This window comes from Abrus precatorius, unplaced genomic scaffold, assembly GCF_003935025.1.
Source record: "Abrus precatorius isolate BTA unplaced genomic scaffold, Abrus_2018 Scaffold7, whole genome shotgun sequence".
In the NCBI taxonomy this organism is placed as follows: Eukaryota; Viridiplantae; Streptophyta; class Magnoliopsida; order Fabales; family Fabaceae; genus Abrus; species Abrus precatorius.
In genome coordinates, this window is record NW_020874417.1 from 9613899 (window position 1) to 9635100 (window position 21202).

The window sequence follows — 21202 nt, forward strand, 5'->3', positions numbered from 1 at the left end:
ACTTTTTATGTAATAAGTGTTTTTCATGTGCTTTTTTTCTATTTTATTTTCATTATCTTTATTGTTCTTTGGTAATTTATCATGGCTATATTCTTGACATTGACTATGAACAATTCAATTATGTGTTGTTGCATTAACTTTAAGCAATGAAACACTCCAATTGGTCAATCTTTGTTTTTCTTTTCATGACAATCTCATTATTTTGTTGAACCATAACTTAATGTGTGTTTTGAAGCATATTTCTTAACATTGTTGTTGTGAAACTATGTTACATGCATGAAAATTAGACATTTTTTTCTAAGATATCATTGTCATAAGCCCTTTTTCTATATAACTTTAATTGAGAAGTTATTTTAAATAAAATATAATTGTACTTTTTTATAATTTAAAAATTTTATATAAGTATAAATATAGCCAATCAAAATGAGTTTTAATCAAAATAATTGCTCTTTAGTTATGAAACCTTTTCTGTTGGATTTTCTCAAAGATCAAGTTAAAGACTTATAATATTTAAAGGGAGTGAAAGAAAATTTTCATAATATATATTTAGAGGGACTAAATGAAAAAAAATTACAAGAAAATCATGAGGTAAAAGATCTCAAATAAAAAAATTACAATTTTTTAAGAGCAAGAACTTAATTAAACATAAAAAAGTAATATTACTATTAAAAAATAATGATATAATGTATCTTGAAAAAGAATAAAAAATAATAATAGATGTATTTAATATCAATAATAAATATTCATTTTTATTATAGACTAAATTCATAAGATTAGTATTTTAATTCTTTAGATTTTTAAGTTTAGTTTAGTCAAATGTATTTTTATATTTTTTTCAAATATCTCCTCACCAATAATAATATTATAGAATTTAGCGAAGCTAACTTTATTTGTATTATCTACATTAAACTATCGTATCAAAACCATCTAAAATGTTAATGTTGAACTTCAAAATAAAAATGAAAAAAAAAAACTCAATTACCCTCTCATTATTAGGGAAAAGTATATTCTATCTCTTTATATTTGGTCATGTACAATTGATTTTTTGAAAGTGTGCAACAAAACCCTCTATACTTTTGAAATAGTGCTAAAAAGTTATTTTGTCACTCAAATGTCTAGTTTTTTTGTTTCTTAGACAAAAACACCCTCAAATCTCCAAGTGATGATTGAAAATAACTTGGAATGTAAGAAAAACTGAATTAGTCTCCTAAAGCACAAAAATACAGAATTTTGAAGTCGGTGTTTTAATGCTGAATTACGCGTTCTAACACTCATTGAATAAATAGCAGCGTCGTTTCAGTGCTCAATCAATAGAGAATAACCAAAATGAAACATGATTATTGACGTTCCAATGCCTAGTGCTCAAGAAAGTGAAATCTGGTATGTGTTCCAATGCTAGTTTTTAGCATTTCAGCAATGACTTCAACTACAAAAATTTCTAAATGCCGTTTTTTTATTTCATGTTTCAATGCTCATTTTAGTGTTTCAATTACTAAGATGACCCCGAAAACTATAAATAGATGTCATGAAATTCATTTTTAGATGTCTCTTTTATTTTTTTAAAATTTCTACATTCTAATTTGGAGTTTTTTTCTTAGTTTTCTCTTATATTTTGTTCTAATTCTAGATCTTTAGAAGACTTGGTTGTGACAATGCAAATTCTATGGAGAATTTTTATCCCTTTCTTGTGTGTATTTCAATTTTTTTAGATATGTGTTGCAGAATTTATTAGGTTAGGATGTAGGTAGGATTTTAACTCATGTAATTTGATTTTCTCAATTCTAATTCATATGGTTCTTGATGATTGCATAATTTTTCTTTTACACTTGATGCTCCAATTGAATTAGCCATTTGATTGTATGGTTTAAAAATACTTTCACACAATGGACACATTGGTTTAAATATTCAGATTTGAGATAAAATTATATAAAATTATACGATCTAAATTTAACTAACAATTTATTATTTTTATTCTCATATAAAATATCATTATTGCTAAATACATCAATTAGTTAAAGGATTAATGAATATAATTTTTTTTAAAAATTTAAGAAGAGAATATTATACTTTTTTTGTAATTTTTAAAAATTTCATAGTGTCTTTTTAAATTTAAATTTAAAAAATATTTATATATACATGAACAGCATGCTGATATAAAAGAAAAAGAATGAAGATGTTTAAAGATTATTTAACAAGAACCTTTTAATTTCAATTTAATTTTTCTTAGGAAATAAAAACTATGGTAGAAAAAAATCTCTTTATATTATAAAAGAATGATGGTTGAATGAAAAAGAGAAAGAGGAAGAATTGAAAGAGAGAATGTGGAATGAGAATATGAAAACCAAACATAAGATGAAAGTGACAGATAAAAGAAAAAATAGCAGAAAATGAGGGAATTGATACGATGGAATGGAGAGCACTGGTAGTTTATTATGGGGAACCGTGTCGGCCGGGTCTCATAGAATTTCTTCAAAGATCCTCACCCTCTTCGGGACTCGTGCCACTCCCATCTCCACACTCATCTTTTGGTGTGTATTGAGAATAATAACACAGTTACTTACCATTGTTTCCTATAAACCAGTTAGTTTTATTGCTTATACAACTATATATAGTTCCAGCTGTATCTTTTCTAATAAACCAATAACATTATTTTCTCCATGTTTTCTTTGATATGGTATCAGAAGAATAATTTTTTGTTCTCTTTGATCCTTTCTTTTTAACTATGAACTCACGTATATTGAGTTTTTCTCTTAATACTTGTCAAATTATTCTGCAATCTTGTTTCTTAATGCCTCTAGTGATCATGGATGATTAATCTAATCCATTTATCTATCTAATATTCATTAATCCAATTTGTGCAATGAAAAAGCTCTTCATAGAAAAATAAGTTTAGCTTTATTGATGAATGAATGCAAAACCTGCTCTTGATGGATCCACAATACCTTTCTTGGCAGTGCAACAATAATATATTTTCCTCATGGAACCTCAACTCATTTTTTAAGAAGATCACCACAAGTGTATTAATGATTAGTCAAGTTTTAAAAATTAATCAATTAATATGGGATTTAATGTTGTTGAGGAAAGAAAAAGAGAAAAATATTAATGGTTAGTCAAGTTTTAAAAAATTTATCTCTGCTTAACATTATATTAATAAATTCATGTTTTGTTGAGAACATTAACTTTTTAATTTTTAAAATAAATTTTTTAATTATAAATTGTTTTTAAAATACAACAAATTAGTTTTAATACACATAAATTAATTTCTATATTACACATTTATTTTATTTTAAATGTAAAAAAATTATTTTATTTTTAATATATGAAGTGATTTTGCAATTATTTAATATTTTTAAAATTTTAAATTATGAAACTTTTAATTTTTTTATGTTAGGAATTTCTATGTCACATCTCAACTTTAATTACTTTATATTTTTGTCTTTTTTATATGAACTGTTTTCCCTTATTAAGGATGAAAATCGTTGTTTATATAATTTATAAAGATTAAATATGAATAAAATATTAACTAAAGGCAAATTTTACTATAATTCATAGTTTGATAATTAAAAATATATTACTTTTTACATATTAATTTAAATTGATTAATTTTACATGTGTTTCTTTCAAAACTTTAAATACTTATTTATATTTTGCTAAAAGAATATAATAGTGATGTTGAAGCTGGGAAAGGTGGTATTTTGCCCCCGATGAGGCTATGGATTTGGATTGTGGGTGTTTGATATGCATGTTTGCGATATAAATTGAAAAGAGAAGAAAACGAAGAAAATGAATGAATGAAAAGAAAGAGAAAAAATCTGATGGATTGACCGCACATCCCACTGACTGTCTTATGATTTCAAAGACTGAGGATTTGACATTTGACTTGTCTTTTCACTCACACACACACACTTCTCTCTCTCTCTCTCTCTCTCTCTCTCTCTTGTTCTATGTTCCTGTCTCTCTCTGTCTGCACACACTGAATACACGGTTGCACACTTATATACCTTTCAATTTTAGCAGCTTTTGCTTTGATATACGTACCAATAATTTTGGTCAAGTATATTATCCACGCTTCTGTTGTGCTGTGCTACATAATTTGGATTTTCCCCCTACACTACCCCGCTAGTTCATACTACTTCGTCTTGCACTTGACCACAATTGATGGTCCACGAATAGAAATGTTTCTTTAACAATTTTGAGATCTATATATATCACACGTGTTAAATTTTAATTGTTCAAACATGTACTACTCACGTATGGTTTTGGTAATAAATTATTTTAATTAAAGAGACTAGAAAAAAAAATATGCAAAATGGTTTAATTTATTGCTTTTAAAAATTCCATTTAGAATTAAAAAAATAAAAGAACTTGACTGATTAAAATCATTTTAACTGAAATTTCTAAAGAGAATACTATTAATAAATTGTTTGAGTTGAGAAGTAGTAATTTTTCCTAGAAAATTACAGGCAAAATGAAGAAGATTAAAAAAAAAAGGAGCCAGTGAGTAGCTGAGCCATAATTGTATATATTCACGTATTTGTGCAATATATATATATAATAGTGACGTATTTGTGTTATTATTAATTCTTCTCTTAATGTAACGATAGATTCGGAGCATAGAGGCAAAAGAGTTGTTAGGGAGGACTAGAGGGGTATATTAGAGTTATTTATTAGAAGTGAATAAATAGGTATTTGTGTGAGATAGATAGATAAAAAAAAGCATAGGAGTACACAGTTTCTTTCCTTGCTCTTAATTGTGGCCAATGAAATGATTCACACCCCTTTAAATTATGATTTTGAGGGTTCCACATGGGACGCATCTTCCCTGCCTTACACCTAAGACAAGTTAATTTTGGCATTACCAGTGTAACGATAGTTTATAAGTTATTTAAAGTTTTATATTTTTTATTAACAAATTAGAAAAAAAATTTAATAAATAAAAATACAAAAAATATGTTTACAAATTATTTTTTGAAATTTTTATTTAAATAGTATTTAATTTATAATTATCGATAATTTAATCTCTACCTTGTAAAATAAATTAACATGATTATAAGTTTAAATCATTCTCTCTTTAGTAAATTATAATATTATATTAATATAATATTTCTCGTCATTTTTACTCATTTAATATGTTTAACTAATTTTATCAAACAACTCTAACAATGAGCTACTAAATTAGTTTTATACAAAAAATCTTGCTTCTCTTGGTTGTTGAGAAGAAAAAAATATTTACATTCTGTTTGAAAGCACAACATAAAAAAGGGAAGCTAACGAATTTAACATAATTTAATGCTTTTTCTTACATCTACCTACTCATAATAGTTAATTTTATTACTTGTAATTTTTTATATAAAATTAAACTTTTACAATATTTGTATGTGTAAAATGACAAGCTATCTTTTACGATTTTTGGATGGAGAAAATTACAAACTCTTTCTTATAATTACAAATCCTAAACTTATAATAAATTTTTACATTTACAAGAGTTTTTTTTAGCATTTTTTAAAAAGGTTTTTAATGTAAGACTTAAAAAAATAGTGCTCATGACACAACATTACTTACTTAAATTGAGCTTTTATATATGAACAATGAACTGGCTTTGTCATATAGCATTGGCACTTTAGCAGTTTTTTCTTCCTCATAATAACTTCTTGGATGTATCTCCGTGGTGTTACATAACCTCTCATTAACAATATAGAAAATATCTCTATCTATGACTTTCAAAGCATTAGCAAGATAGGGGGTTTTATGATAAGTTGGGAATAATAATCGCAGGCATCCTATAAAGGAGATGGCCCTTGAACCTTTTTGTCTACTGAGTAGTCCTTTCAAAATCCTTTAACAAATTTCTTTACCTGAAACACTACTTGTGTCAAACGAATTAACTACTCCCTCAGAAATGATGTAACACATCATTTATTATTGAAAGAAATTACAGGAGTAAATAATTAAAGAAGCACGTTTGATATCATAATAAAGCACGACAATCTCACATGCAGATGGCAAGTTGCAAGTGCATGTATGTTAGAAATGTTACACACAGTGAACATTCTTTAAAATTCATGTGATGGGTTAATTCAATTTGAATACAAACTTTAACAAGCAACTTTAGATTTTCAAAGTTACGATATGATACAAACCTAAGAGAGTGCATAACATAGCATACATAGGAAAGTAACTAATCTTTAGCTAACACTTGAACTGTGGATCACTGTTGAAGTCAAGGCAACATTGATACAGTTAGCTATCATTGTCTGTTGAATAAATGGGACTAGATTTTCCTTATTTGAGCTTGAGGCACTTGTCTTCTTGTTCCTGTCAAATTCCCCATCTTTTCCAAGCTGGCCACTGTCTAATCTAGTAGACTGAAATTCAAGATCATTGAGTACCAACCCATGCAATTGAGCTAAGTCATATCGCAAAACAATTGATTGAAATCTTTCTTCTAGTACATTCTCCTCTAAGTTAATGGACAAACGAAATTGGTAATACAGATAGATTGTCTGACTCTACATGCATTTGGATGGTTAACAATCACAGCATTTAGTTGACCTTTGACCCTGACTTTGATTTATAGGGTGCCATTCATTACATTTTCTCTTACTATTCCATGTATCTTTTTATGTAAAAGTAATGTCAGTTGACTAATTTTTAGAATTAGGCGCGTGTACAATAATTAATTATATTGGTCTGTTTAATTTTGTATAAATTTCTTTTGAAAAATTAAGACATTTTCTCATTATCATTTATTTTCAACCAGGTACTAATATTCTTAACAATTAGTGTTTAATATTTAGGGACGAATTTTATTTGCATAAATAAAATATTTTTTTTTATATTAAGATCTCAAGTATGTAGGATATATATGATTAAATACTAGTATCTAACGGCTTCAAAGGAGAAAAAGTTATATTATTTTTTTATATATATTTTTGGTGAAAATTATCCAATTAAATTTTTTATTTAAAATTATACAACACGTATTTAATGAAAGTTATTTATTATTTGAAAAAAATCCATGTATCATTATTTGAACGAAAAATTTGATGATAAAGATGTCTAAGTTTTTTTTCTTAAGAAATTAACAAATATAATAGAATGTTAAGGCACTAGTTAAAAAAAATTAAACTAAGGTTAGTATCTAAAAATAATAAATTTAAATCATATAATTATATAAATTATTAGAATTAAATATTAATTAAAATTATTATTTTGTTAAAAATTATGTTATCAATTTAAAAATTTACGTAAGTTTTTTAAAATAGTATACAACTTTTATGTTTAGTTATGGTCCTTTATAATAAAATTCAAAAGATAAATTTTACTTTTGATTTTTTGCATAAAAATATAATTTTTATTTATTTAACATGTTCTCTATAATATAATTTTCATGTATAATATTTAGTAAGATGGTGAGTAGGTACTATGTTATTGGGAAACGATGGGAATTCCACAAATGGGAAGTGGTTCAAGTTCAGATTTTATGTTTGGTGGAGACGCAAAGTCAAAAATTCCACAAAGAAAGTTATGTGCTATGTAGTGGTGGAATATTATTGGAGTCAGCTCAAAGCTTTTTATTGATCCATTAGCAAATTCTCTCATTAATATCTCATTCCACCACAAAACCTTCTCTCCCTCTCTCAATAGCATCTCTTTTACTTCAATCTCTTTCACAAAAGCAACCAGATTTTGTATTTGAGGAGGAAAGTTTTCTTTTTTTCTTTTTTGGATTTTCCTTCGATTAGAGGTTGGGCAGTTTTGACTTATTGAAAATGAATCGATAGAACTGAGATTAATGGTGAGGAACAATAGGATTTGACAATGTGGCTTGCCTTGGCTACATGGATTCTAGGCCATAGATTCTCTTATTGGTCTTGATAAAAATTATTGTTCTTTGACATGCCTCACATTCCCTTTCTAATGAGTTCAATCCAACGACGACCATATTGAAAATTTACAAAGTGTCATGCTCATGTATACATTCTTTCAATTCTCCTTTCTTACAAGCTATAAATAAGCAACCTTGTTGATTAATTATAAGCAAGTTGAAATATCTCAGTATTAATATTTGTATTACTCTCTTTATATACTTAGAGAGAAAGTTTTGCCATCTATAATGATTTTATCAGCACAAACAAAATTATCTTTAGCAAAAGATATTAATGGTTTAGAAAAAAAAAAAAAGAAGCTAATTTTATCTTAAAAATATGTATAAAAAACGAAAAAGTTACTAATTAGTTTAATCCTAAAATTTGTTTATTACCTAGAAGGGAAAGAACTTCCATGTTATTTCTTCTTTTTCATTTTTGTTCCTTCGTATCTGTGTGGTGAACTTAAAATAATTTGTTCATAAAACCTTGATCACTCCTAATTGTGGAACAATATTTAATTATTCAACATAATTAAAATATATTTATATGATTTCATCAATAATGTTTTTCCTACCAATACGAAAAAGTAAATGTTTCGGAACACACTGATTTTGCAAACACTCGCGAATTTAATTGCTAACACCCTCAACTGGTTTATTTGGTTTCCTATCTTTTTGCAGTTGGGTAATGAAGCAATCCAAGTTACCTATGATGCCATGAAAGTGACCCAATTAATAAGTAAATCTCAATTCAAGATCCGGTGCACAATTATAAGTTAAATTGTTTAACTAATTAACCCTTTATTTAATTGATCTTAAACTTAATAATTAGTAACTTGAACTAATATTAGCTTGAATGAAAACGACTCCATAAATTAATGCTAATAGTGCATTTATATGTCAAAGCTGGTTTGCAATGCTATTCTTGATTTAAATTAATAATGTAGTTAGCAGATGTAACGTAAATATCGAGCTTCAGATTAATATATTCCACAAAGTTTGATTTTGATTAGATTCTAGTTCTGCAAATTGAAATTAAGGTTTGTTCATTTACTATTATGATGTTGATTTTGTCTTAAGGGATAAAATATGTCCACTTTCCACTAGGGTAAAGGTAGTACTTGACACTAATCTATGAGGAGCTTTGAAAAGGGGGACAACATCTAAACATAATTATGAAGAAAAAGGTGACAAATTGCTGCTACTCAAGCATATTAAATCATTAATGTTTTTGGTTTAGATGCGTAGAGAAAAATGATAAAATAATAATAATAAAGTTAGGTTTTTATTTGATTATATATTTTAACAAATAGAAAATTTCTTTTAATTTATACAATATCAACTTTTTAAATAAAAAGTTTAGTTATATTTTTTCTTAATAATTTGTGCTAAGTGAAATTAAGCTTTTATTTTAATTTTTTATAATGTCAACCTTTTATTAATTAAGAAAAAATAAAATAAAAAATAGTTATATTGCCTGAAATTTATGTTTGTCTTAAATGCAATAGTAGATCAATAGATAAATAATAAATTTAATATTCTGACAATGTATTTTGTCGACTAAATTATAAAATATATAATACTTTTTATTTCTCCGTACTTAATTATTTTTTTTCCCCAATTTTGATCCATATCCAATCAATGCATAAACGAATGCACAGTGACTAGCTTCTTTGGGTTTTGCTGAGCATTTGAACCGGTTGCATTAAACGAGTAATGTGAATGTGTTGGCATGTGTCAGTGATGACCTAACCTAGCTTAATTGGGTGGCATGCAAAAAGCTTTGTCGTAGCTAGAGTCACACCAACTTTTATTAGTAATCAAACCCCAATCGGTTTGGGGGTCCACCTCCAATAATCCTGTTTGCATCGTTGACCATCTACGATTAGGTGCCTGTCAGCATGGTAAAATGTGCTAGAACCAGTCCTTTCAACATTATAGTCATTTTGCCCAAAATGAAAGAGTTTCTATTTCTAATGTTTAATTTATCATTTCACAGTTTAATGAAAATATTTGCTAGCTAAAAAGAAAATATGAAGATAAAAAATTTGAAATTTGAAAAATAAAAAAATGATTCTTATTTTTATAATTTTTAATTAAATGAAAGAAATATATCATTAAATCATTTTTCTCTAGATTTAAGAATAATGTTTGATAAATTTAATGAACGGTAGCACAAGTTTAAATATTAGATAAATTAAAAAAAAATTGGTTAAGTGTGTGAAAAGAAACATTAAAATTTTGCAGTGTATTTCTTTAATTCAAATCTTTAAGTGTGACAATATTTTAGAGAGCATGTAGTGTGAGTAATAAATAATAATTTATTTTAGTGAAAGTTTACTTAGCACATAAATAATATGTGAGTAACTTTCTTTTTCTATTATTTTCTGTTAATTCTTTTATTTTTTCAATCCTAAGTTGTGATACTTTGAGTTTCTTTTTCAACAAAACTAATATCAAGAGGTTGATCATGACGGGTTTCGATTGAAATCTACTTAGCAATTTATTGATCTTTAATGCAAAGAATTGAGACAAGTGGTATGTCCAAATAAGGGTATCAATTTTTAAGATGTTCTTGAGGTAATGTAGAGTAGTGTTCCAGAACTTGAAAGTATCCAACCAATGCACAAAGGACCACACATAAAGAAGTCAAGAAAAGAGATTGCAAGGCAATGTTCTTGATTCACCAATGTGTGGACTCACTTTAAGAAAGTGGAAAAGAGGCTTGTGATATTCTTGAAAAGTGTCATGTTGAGAATGAGAAGCTTAAGAAGATAAGGCTCCAAATATTACAAAAACTAATTGAGTTGATGCAAATGGAACAATCTAAGACAGTGGCAAATTACTTTATTTAGAACTTAAGCCTTATTAATTAGATGAAAGAGTGTGATCAGGATATCTTAGACAAAATGACTGTTCAAAAGGTGATGCATACTCTATCTCCAATATTTGATTTTATTGTAGTTGCAATAGAGAAATCAAAAGACTTAAAAACCATGAAAATTGAGAAATTTAAAGGTTCTTTGGAAGCACGTGAATTGAGGCTTAATGAAAGAGGTGTAGACAAGACTATTGAACAAGCTTTGCAGGCAAAGATAACCATGAAAAATGATGAATGATGAAGGAAAAAGGGAAGAAGACAGATTCTTAGGAACAACAAAGTTCTAAATTAGAACAAGCAACACCTATTCAAGAGGAGGTGGAGGGAATGAGAAGAAAAAATAGAGTAAAAAGAAGTTTGATAAGAGAAGAATTGTGTGTTATAATTGTCAAAAGAAATGTCATTTTGTTGATGAGTGTAAATTTGGCAAAGGAGAACAGAAAAAGGGATATGATGATAAAGCTCACATAGCTCAAGATTATTCTAATACAAAACCTATTATAATAATCACTACCAATAGTAAAGCTATTAACCTAAATTCATGATATCTTGATCTAGGATGTAGTAATCACATGACAAGCCATAGGGAATGCTTGTCTAAATTTGATGCAAGTAAAAAAAGCAAGGTACATTTTGGCGATAATAGAACAGTGAATGTTGAAAATGCAGGGAATATGACCTTTAAAAAAAAAGGGATGAGACGACAGTTGTGATTAAAATTGTTTTGTATGTACTAGAAATGAAGTGCAATCTACTGAGCTTAGGCTGACTTGTGGAAAAAAGGCTTTGTTGTGACTATAAAAAATGGGTTTCTTAAAATGTTTGATAACAAACAAACCTTGGTGCTAAGAACACCTCTAGCTAAGAACAAGACATTCCAGGTGAAAGTTCAAGTTGTTGAAGTGCAGTGCTTAGCTACAGTGAAGACAGATCAAGAGTGTTGGCTATGGCACTCAAGATTTGGGCACTTGAATTTCAAAAGTTTGAAGCAACTTGGAGCAAAAGGAATGGTAATCGGTTTACTTATCATCCATGTCTCTAAGAAAGTGTGCGAATGTTGTCTCATTAGCAAGCATCCTAGGAATTCCTTTATGACTGACTTGCCCATGAGAGCTATAGGTTTGCTTTATATAGTGTATTTGAATCTATGTGGTCTTTTTTAGGTGTTTTCATTAAGAGGCAATTGATAGTTTGTATCCTTTGTTGATGAGTTTAGTAGAAAAACTTTGCTTTACTTAATTAAGACAAAGAAATATGTGTTTACCGTGTTCCACAAATACAAAGCCTTTATTGTAAAACATAGTGGGAAGTATCTTTGAATTCTCAGAACTAATGGAGGTGGGGAATTCACATTAAAAGAATTTGAAGATTATTGCTTAGAACATGACATCCAACATGAAATCACTAACACCTTACACACCTTGGCACAATGGCATGACTGAAAGGAGAAACACAACACTACTTAACATGGCAAAGAGAATGCTAAAAGATAAGAATTTGCCATAGCAAGCTATGTGTTAAACATATGCCTAACAAAGAAATTGGGATTAAAGGTGTTTGAAGAGGCTTGGTTAGGAAAGAAACCAATAGTAAAACTTTTTTAGAATCTTTGGATCTTTGTGCTTGAGGCACATTCTTGAGCAAAAAAGGAGGAAACTAGATAATATAAGTGAACTTATGATCCTAGTGGGCTATCATCTTACTAGTGCCTATAGACTCTTTGATCCAATTATTGAAAAAGTGATCCATAATAGAGATATGATAGTTGATGAAACTATCTCTTGAGATTGACAAAATCAATGTAATAAAGATAAACTAACTGCTTCAGTAATGCTAGATAACATTCATTATAACGGTGAAGAACTGACAAATCATGATGGTGATAGGGAGCAACCTTACCAAGGAAGACCATAAAGAGTGAGACAATTGCCAAGAAGAATGGATTATCATAAGCTCCCATGTGTGACACCCATGGGAGCAACTAAACTAATTTTGAGATATCTTAAGGAAACTCAAGATCTTGAGCTATTATTTTCAAAAGCTCAAGAACAAATTGAAGCAGAATTTGAGGTATACACTAATTCAAACTAAAGAGCTTACAAAGTAGAAAGGAAAAGTACATCTAGATACGTCTTCAAGTTCTTGAATGCACTTGTGTCTTGGTGTTCAAAGAAGCAAAATGTTATTGTTCTTTCATCATGTGAGGTAGAATATATTACTGCCTATTTTGTTACAAGCCAAGCTTTGTGGTTGGAGTCTTTGCTTGAAAAAATAAAAATTGAGTACAAAAGGTACAAGGAGCTATGGTTTAAAATAAGGAGACTTAATGAGTATTGTAATTCAAACATTTAAGTGCCTTTTAAATAGAAAGATGACTATATTTTAATTAATGTGTAGTGCAAATATTTAATAATGACTTTTTTCTAAGTCATTTGTCTTTTTGATACTAATCTTTGTGTGATATTTTGAGTTTATTCCTCAATATTTTTAAGAATGGTTTGAAAATTGCTTTAAGTTGTTTTTAACTTTTCACCTTGTTAAAAATATGTTAAAAATTTTATAAATATAAATTTAGTGGAAAATTTATAATTAGTAATATTAAAGAAAATGTTAATTCATAACAATTTAAATATGGAAATAAATGTGTTAAGATACATTATTTAAAATAAGAAAGGCTACGATTTCGTAGAGAATATTACAAAAATATAAGAAGACAAAAGAGTATATTTTAATATTGAAGTACTGATCATGCATGAAAAGAAAAGAAAATGTATGGACACAAAATACATGTTTTTCACTAATTAAGCAAATTGTTGTATGACTTAAGTCACTATACAACAAGACAAATTTGCACAACTTTATTCGATAAATGAAGATATGTAGAATGCACTTCTAACTACTCTTGATACTTTAATGATAACATTTATTTTATTTGAAGCTCTATTAAAGAGTCATTTATGAATAAGTACAGTTCGGGCGGTGCGTATAAAGACATTAAAAAATATTCCTTCTTTTTATTTGTTTCTTTCTTATTATATTCTGAATTTTTATTTTGTTTAGTATATATATATATATATATATAACAGATTTGTGGAAAAGAGTACAAAGTTGGTTGGTAAAATAAATACTTAAGAATTAAATTTAAAGAAATTTGTGTAAAGAATGCTTCAATAATAAAAAAAATTTAACAATACACTTTTTAACAGTCTTTCTGATATACATTTTCTATTATTGATTAATATTTATTAAAACTTATATAATTTCACTTATAAATTTATAAAATATTTCAATCAATAATAATGTTGTTAACACTCTTGTACTTGAATATTTGTTTTTCTGTTCGTATATAACTAAGGATTATAGTAATAAGATTTAAGTAGAGTATTATATCCCTTGTTTTGAAAATTTACTTGTCCTTGTGTTCATATTTTTATATTCATATTCGTTGATACTTAAATTCTCATACTGTTTCCATTATACACAGTTTGTTAACTAAAATACAATTCTCCCAACTCTTGTTTTACAAACTTAAAAATCACAAATATCATATTTGTATATATAGTGTGGGTTAATGTATTTTCCTATTGTTTGAGGCAAGGAAAATTTTCTAAATTATTTTCCCTACTAGGCTTTCGTTCTTTCGAGGAGATTTGGAGAACTGCAGAGCCTCTTCAAGAAAGCCATATTTTGAGCAATTCTGAAAGATCATAAAGAGGTCCAAAACTGGTCAAAAAATTAGGACAGACAAAAAATTAATTATAAGTCCATAAGACTGAAGGCTTTTTTGAGGAGTTTCTGAAGATTTTCTAAGTCCCTGGACTGAAAACATCCAAAGCTGCTCGAAAAATAGAACTGGTGAGAAAAATATTCTAAGTCCACAAGACTAAAGGTCTTTTGAGGAGTTTTTGAGGATTTTCAAGTCCCTAACACTAAAAATTGCTCAAAAAATAGGACTGACAAGAAAATACTTTAGGTCCACAGGACTAAAAGAGCTCTCAGATTTCTTTCAGAATTGGTCAAAAAGTAGAAACTGAGGGAGAAATTATCCCAAGTCCACAAGACTAAAGGAACTCACAGATTTTTCCTAAGAAATTTCTCGAAAAATGGAACTGACAAAAAAATATTCTAAATCCACAAAACTGGGGTGAGATCCCAGACTTCTCTTAGAATTACTCAAAAATCAAGAATTGAAGAGAAAATTATTCTAAGTCCACGAGACTAAATGAGTTTTCAGATTTCTCCTAAAATTAGTCAGAAAGTAGAAATTGAGGGAGAAATTATTCTAAGTCCACATGACTAAAAAAGCTCTCAAATTTCTTAGAATTGTTAAAAAGTACAAACTAATGGAGAAATTATCCCAAGTCCACAAGAATAAAGGAGCTCACAAATTTCTCCTAAGAAATTTCTTGAAAAATAAGAACTTAAGAAAAAATATTCTAAGTTCACAAGAGACATGATAGAACTAAAAAAGTGATATTGGGCTTAAAGCAGTTATCAACGGGTTACCATCAGTGGAAGATTTAAGACACGAAGAAAGATCGTGGGTAATAGCAATTATGGAAAAAAGTTTTAACTGACAGCACGATCATAAGCAATCGTGAATAATGGGCAGCGGCGGTTGAAGGCAAGCACGTATGGAAGACGATTGCTGAGAAGTGCCCGTGAAAAAAGAATACTGATAAATCCACATTTTACTATATTTTTAACCTAGTTTTTGTTAGTAAATAAGGAGTTAAATAGTAAATAAACTTGAAAATACCATAAAAATTGTATTAATATTCATAATTGTGTAAATAGTTTAGAATTTTAAATTTTATTCCAATTTTGGACAATTTTGCTTAAAAGACTTAACTTTGTGCATAAGCTTGAGCTGAAGATGTTTGAGTTGAAGATTAAACTAAAAGAAGTAGAGGAATTGAGCTTAAAAGATAAAAAAATCAAGTGTTATATGTTGGACATAGCCACTTTGGGTGCATAGAGTTAACACTTTGAAGAGGAAAATCTATGAAGATTAAAGAGAGTGTCCACTCTAACTGTTGAGAGTAACCATGCGCAGAAGAGAGTGTTCACTCTAATTGCTGAAAGTAGCCAATCAAAGCTGCACGTGGACACTCTGGTCACTTAAAGTAGCCACGTACAAGGCTTATTTGCACAGAACACATGCGCGTGGACACTCTAAGTGTTGAGAGTGTCCATGCAAAATAACAGAATTTGGAAAACTACTTTTAAGTGTCAACTTTGGACGTTTAGAGTTTCCACTTCAGCCTTAGAAGCTTCTAGAAGGCTTTTTACATTATTACTTTTAGTGATTAAAGTGTCAACGTGAAAGGTGGCGGGAAAAATTATAAATAGCTGTTAGGAGTTCAGATTTAGGAGTCTTTGGCCATTTTTTGTTTTTTTTTTCATTTCTTTACCTTAGGAGAGTTAGAGAGAAGGATTGGGGGCGATTTCCAAGCTCTGGACCTTGAGGAATCAGGCTGGGGATTGGATTTATAAAGAAATTTTGCAACTCCTCTTCTTCTACTTTTTCTCTCTCTTTTTCTTTTAGGAACATGTTCTGATTTCTTTTTGTTAGGGATTCATAGATCTAGATTTGATATTGTGATGTAATTTTGGATCTGGACCTTGAAGTTTTGATTGAATTGAGTATGTGATTCTGTTCTTAATTCAGCTGTGAACTAATCCTTTATTCAATTGAACCTAGAAGAGGCTTTATCAATGAAAATTGAGTTTATTTTTCAGATCTGAATTATATGCCTAGGTTATTGAGATCTTAGAAATAAGTATCATAATATAGTAATCCTATAATTTCCAGAACTTAATGCAATATTTGATTGAATTTCACCCAAGGAATTAGGGAGGTTTAATTAGGTATTAGGATCAATGAGGCAAGAAATTGTTCTTTGGTTAAAGAAGTGAAATTGATTATCAATCAATTAGAATTCTTAAGAGTCCAGAACATGATTACATTGCAATTGAAAGTATGGTGAAGTGATTCCTATTTACTTTCCATATAGTATTTTAATATAAAATTAGTATTTCTATTTTGCTATATTTTTCAGATTTCTGTACTTTATTGCTTTTGTTTGTTAAATGATTCAAAATACTTTAAATTCGTTTGGCTCAACTAGTTATTGATTTGTGAAGTGGTAATTGATAGACCTAATCCCTGAGGACGATATTTGAGACTCACATTGATTTCCAAATTTTATTACTTGTTATAACTACCTAGTACACTTGCTAATTAGTATTCTCAAATTTTTATGACAGAGATCATGGATGGTTTATTTGCCTATAAATTATACAAAGATTTACATCATAAAGGATGACTTCTTGCACCCAGATACTGCACCTAAAATTCTCTACACCGCGCCAGACACCAGCTCTTTAAAGATACACAGTTGTTATTGTTCATTGTTGTTTAGGAGTTGTACATTTATTTTTCTTGCATTTACTTTTAGTTTGCTTTACTTTGTCGTTTCTTGCAATTTAGTTCTTCTTTAAGCACGTTTCTGTAAAAACTTCTACATTTTGATCATGTTCTACATTATCATTTTTTATTATTCCTGTTTAATAATCTGCTTCACGATGTCTATTTTAATCACAACACACTTAAAAAAATTCAAAAAAACCTAAAATTTAGTCCCCAAATTGCTCTTAGATTTATTTGTTTATAATTGATAATTTTCACCATAAACATCTACTATATATACTTAAAAGGTATAAAGTTGATTGTCATCTTTCTATATAATCAATTATAGTAAAAAAAAAATATGTTTATGGCAAACCGCAATTATGTAGTTGTTGGTAATTTGAGAACGACTTTAAAATAAATGTGTATACTCTTCTTTCCTATATATTTATGCTTTTATTTATCTGAAAAAAGGCAATTTTTTAAATATTTTTTAGCTCATATTCAAAAAACCATTGTGTAATACCTTATAATCTTTTGAAATTTGTGAAGGTCATACTATCACTTTTTCAAAATGTTCTTGAATTTTTTTTATTAATTGTAAAAAATCATTTCAAACGCAATTCAACATCTATTCTAATGCTTGCCTGAATTTTTAACTCTCATTCAAGTAGGTTATGAGGTATCAATAAAATATTTCCTTTTCTTTAACATTTTCTTTCTAAGCAACTTTTCTTAGATGAATTGGTGATAATAAAGTCTAGATTTATAACTTCTATGTAAATTATTAAATGTTCCTTGGCTAACCCAATCTGAACAGGTTTTACCTTCTTGCATTAGTTATATGGAAATTTTAACATTCCCAAAGAAAAGCAACAAAAATCATATAAATTTTATCTTGATTCAAGTCTTTAATTTATAAAATAAATTAGTTCATACTTTGTTTTTCAAAGTATTTATTTTTAATCAAAATTAATGATAATTATAATTATTAATTTATATCAATAATGTTGAAGGAAAATAGTTTTTAATAAAATGTTCATTTAGTTTTGTACCAACAAATAATACTTAAAAATGAAAACAAAAAAGTGGATTCAGAAGTCAGAGATGATGGATTTAATTACGTAAGCATATTTTAGTGGGGGCAAATATCTTGATTGTATTCCCAACATTATTTAATGTAACTTTAGCATTTAGAAGATGTGGTGAAGAGCGCAAGAAGAAAGTAAATTAGTGGCACGAATGACCTTGTAGGACTTCAGGAGACCACAATCGACTTATATAGAAGAAAATGATTGGTTAAAATCTATATTTTGAGCAGAAAAAGATAAAAAATAATAAATAACGTGATAATATATTTTTTTATAAAAGAGATAGTAGTAAATAAATATAAAAAAAGGGGTGTAAAAATATAAATAATATATAAAAATATAAACAGAGTTGAAAGAAATCCTAGCAGAAACCCACTCTTCTACTTTGACCTCCACCAATTATCTAGGGCAACAATGCCATCATTACATGGCCACAACATTACATTTGCTTGGGTCTATGGGAATAGAGTGGGAATGCAGGTGTCCATGCTCTCACTCTCTCCTCCTTTCCTCTTTCTACATATCCACATCACATGCATGACCACAAAATTTGTCTGGGTCCCACTTCAATTTTAAGATTTGATGGATTGTCTTCCTAGATTCACCTTATTTTATGTTAATGTTAGAAAACCATATATGCATTATTTTCTAGGCGTTTGTTTTAGGACTTTTCTCAATTGGAATCAGCAAGTTAAAGAGGTTTAATCAGAGCCCTTGTCTAGCTGCAGGATAAGACTAAACATGGAAATGGGATGGTTTTCAGGTTCAATACCCAAAGAGCACCCAAAAAGGACCCTCAGAAACAAGGTTGGGTGCAAATGAGAGGGTAATTGCATGGCTCTCACTTTCCCCATTTCTGACCCATCACAACTTTCCTAAACTAATCAAATGCCTATTTAGTATAAAATGATAATTTTAATATATAAAAATTATAATTTATCATTTTAACTCATACTTAAATTTAAAAGTAAAATTAATTTTAATATAAAGTTATTAACAATTTTTTAATCTTGAGCTGAATTTAAACATATAAAAATAATGAATTTTATTACAATAAAATATTAATTATATTTTGAATATAATAAATATTTTTTTATAAAAATTCACAAGTTTTTATGGTTAAACTTAATTCTAACCACTAAAGTTAATCAAACCAAAGTATTGAAGCACGTTTAGCATTCGTTGTATAGATTCTAGTACACTAAAATATAAATATTTACCAACGATTATTTTACTGGTAATAAAAATCAGTACATTTCGAGTTTTAAATTTTATAAAATCATGAAAATAATTAAAATATTAAATTTTATTTTAATATTGATTTATAAATATTTCATTATATTTAATGTTGTTAAAATAAATTTAAGTATTAATTAAAATAAATAAGGAAACCAAAAAATTTATTTGACTGGATAAAAATATATTGATTTAATATGATACAAACTCTATTAAACAAGTATTACAACACAATCAACAGTTGACTGCATGAGAAGGAAAATAGATATAATAGAATATCTAATTTTCAAGAATTAAAACTCACTCATAATGTAAGACTATATATTAATAAAATACATTTACCAAGTATAGTGTCCCTGCACTTGGATCACTGGCTACTAGCTTCATAAAAACTGTCATTGGCTGAATGAAAATCACTTAGTTTAGGTTTAAATACTTTAGTGTCTCAAAATTTACTAAATTTTGAGTTTAGTCACCACATTAATTTTTTATTTTATTCTCAATATTCCTTTAAAAAAAACAAATAATTAATTTATTAAGATCAATTAAAAATAATTATATACTATAAATTTATAATATACTTTAAAAATACTTATAACAATATAGGGTAATATTGGTGACTTACGTGTATATATATATATTTAGTTTCACATTTGATTGGTTATAAATTTACATTCGTTTTAATGCTACTAGTTATTTAAGTAATGGGTGCTTTATCTTTTTAACAAAAATATCAGTAATAAAAGAATATAAAAAGAATTTAACAATCAATATATTTAAAAATAAATTTTTGTATCTTATATTGTGTAAAAGAAATAATTGTGATAGTCACATCATACAAACATTTAAATTAGTCACATCATCATTTAATCATATTAAAGACTAAAATTAATGATTTCTAAAAAAATAAAAGGATTAAAAATAATTTTATAAAATTTAAATTTAAATTTTAATATATTTTGAAAGATAAGAATATGCTTAAGTATTTTTAAAAAGCAAGTAGCATTAAAATTCATTTTGACTGGGACAAGTGTATACTAACATAGGTGGGGGTGTTAGGCATCTTTGTGAAAGAATTTTTGGTCCAGAAGAAGAGTTGTTTGCAATTTCGTATTATATTGATTTGGATTTAACAAAAGAAACTGGGTATGCACGACTGTCTTGGGCCGATCGGAAGGAAAAACACATCTTTTTATAAAACCAACACAATCGTATCATTTCTTTTTTCATTATATTAAATTTCCTACGTATGATGTATGGATTTTTATGAAATCTGTAACATCTTTTTTATATGATTAATTATTTTGAATGTATTAATCATAATATTTAATTATTTAAATAAATTTCTTTTGTATATTTTACAGATACTTTCAATAAATAATTTTTCATCAATTACTTAAAAATTAAGATATTTATTTTGTATTTTTAAAAATATTTATTATAAAATTGAGTATTTCAAAATTGTGATATTAAATAATTTTTAAATGACGTTAAATGATAATTTACTAATTTATAAATTATATACTTTAATATTTGAAGGAATTAATATCTTATATGTTTAGAACACTAAATCAATGCATAGAATAAATATTTGAAGGATTAACAAAGTTGAAATATTTAAATATAATTTAGAAACATTCTGTGAATATTTTATTCTCTTTACTTTCATATCATGCTAATCACTACGTACAGTATATATCATAATAGATTAA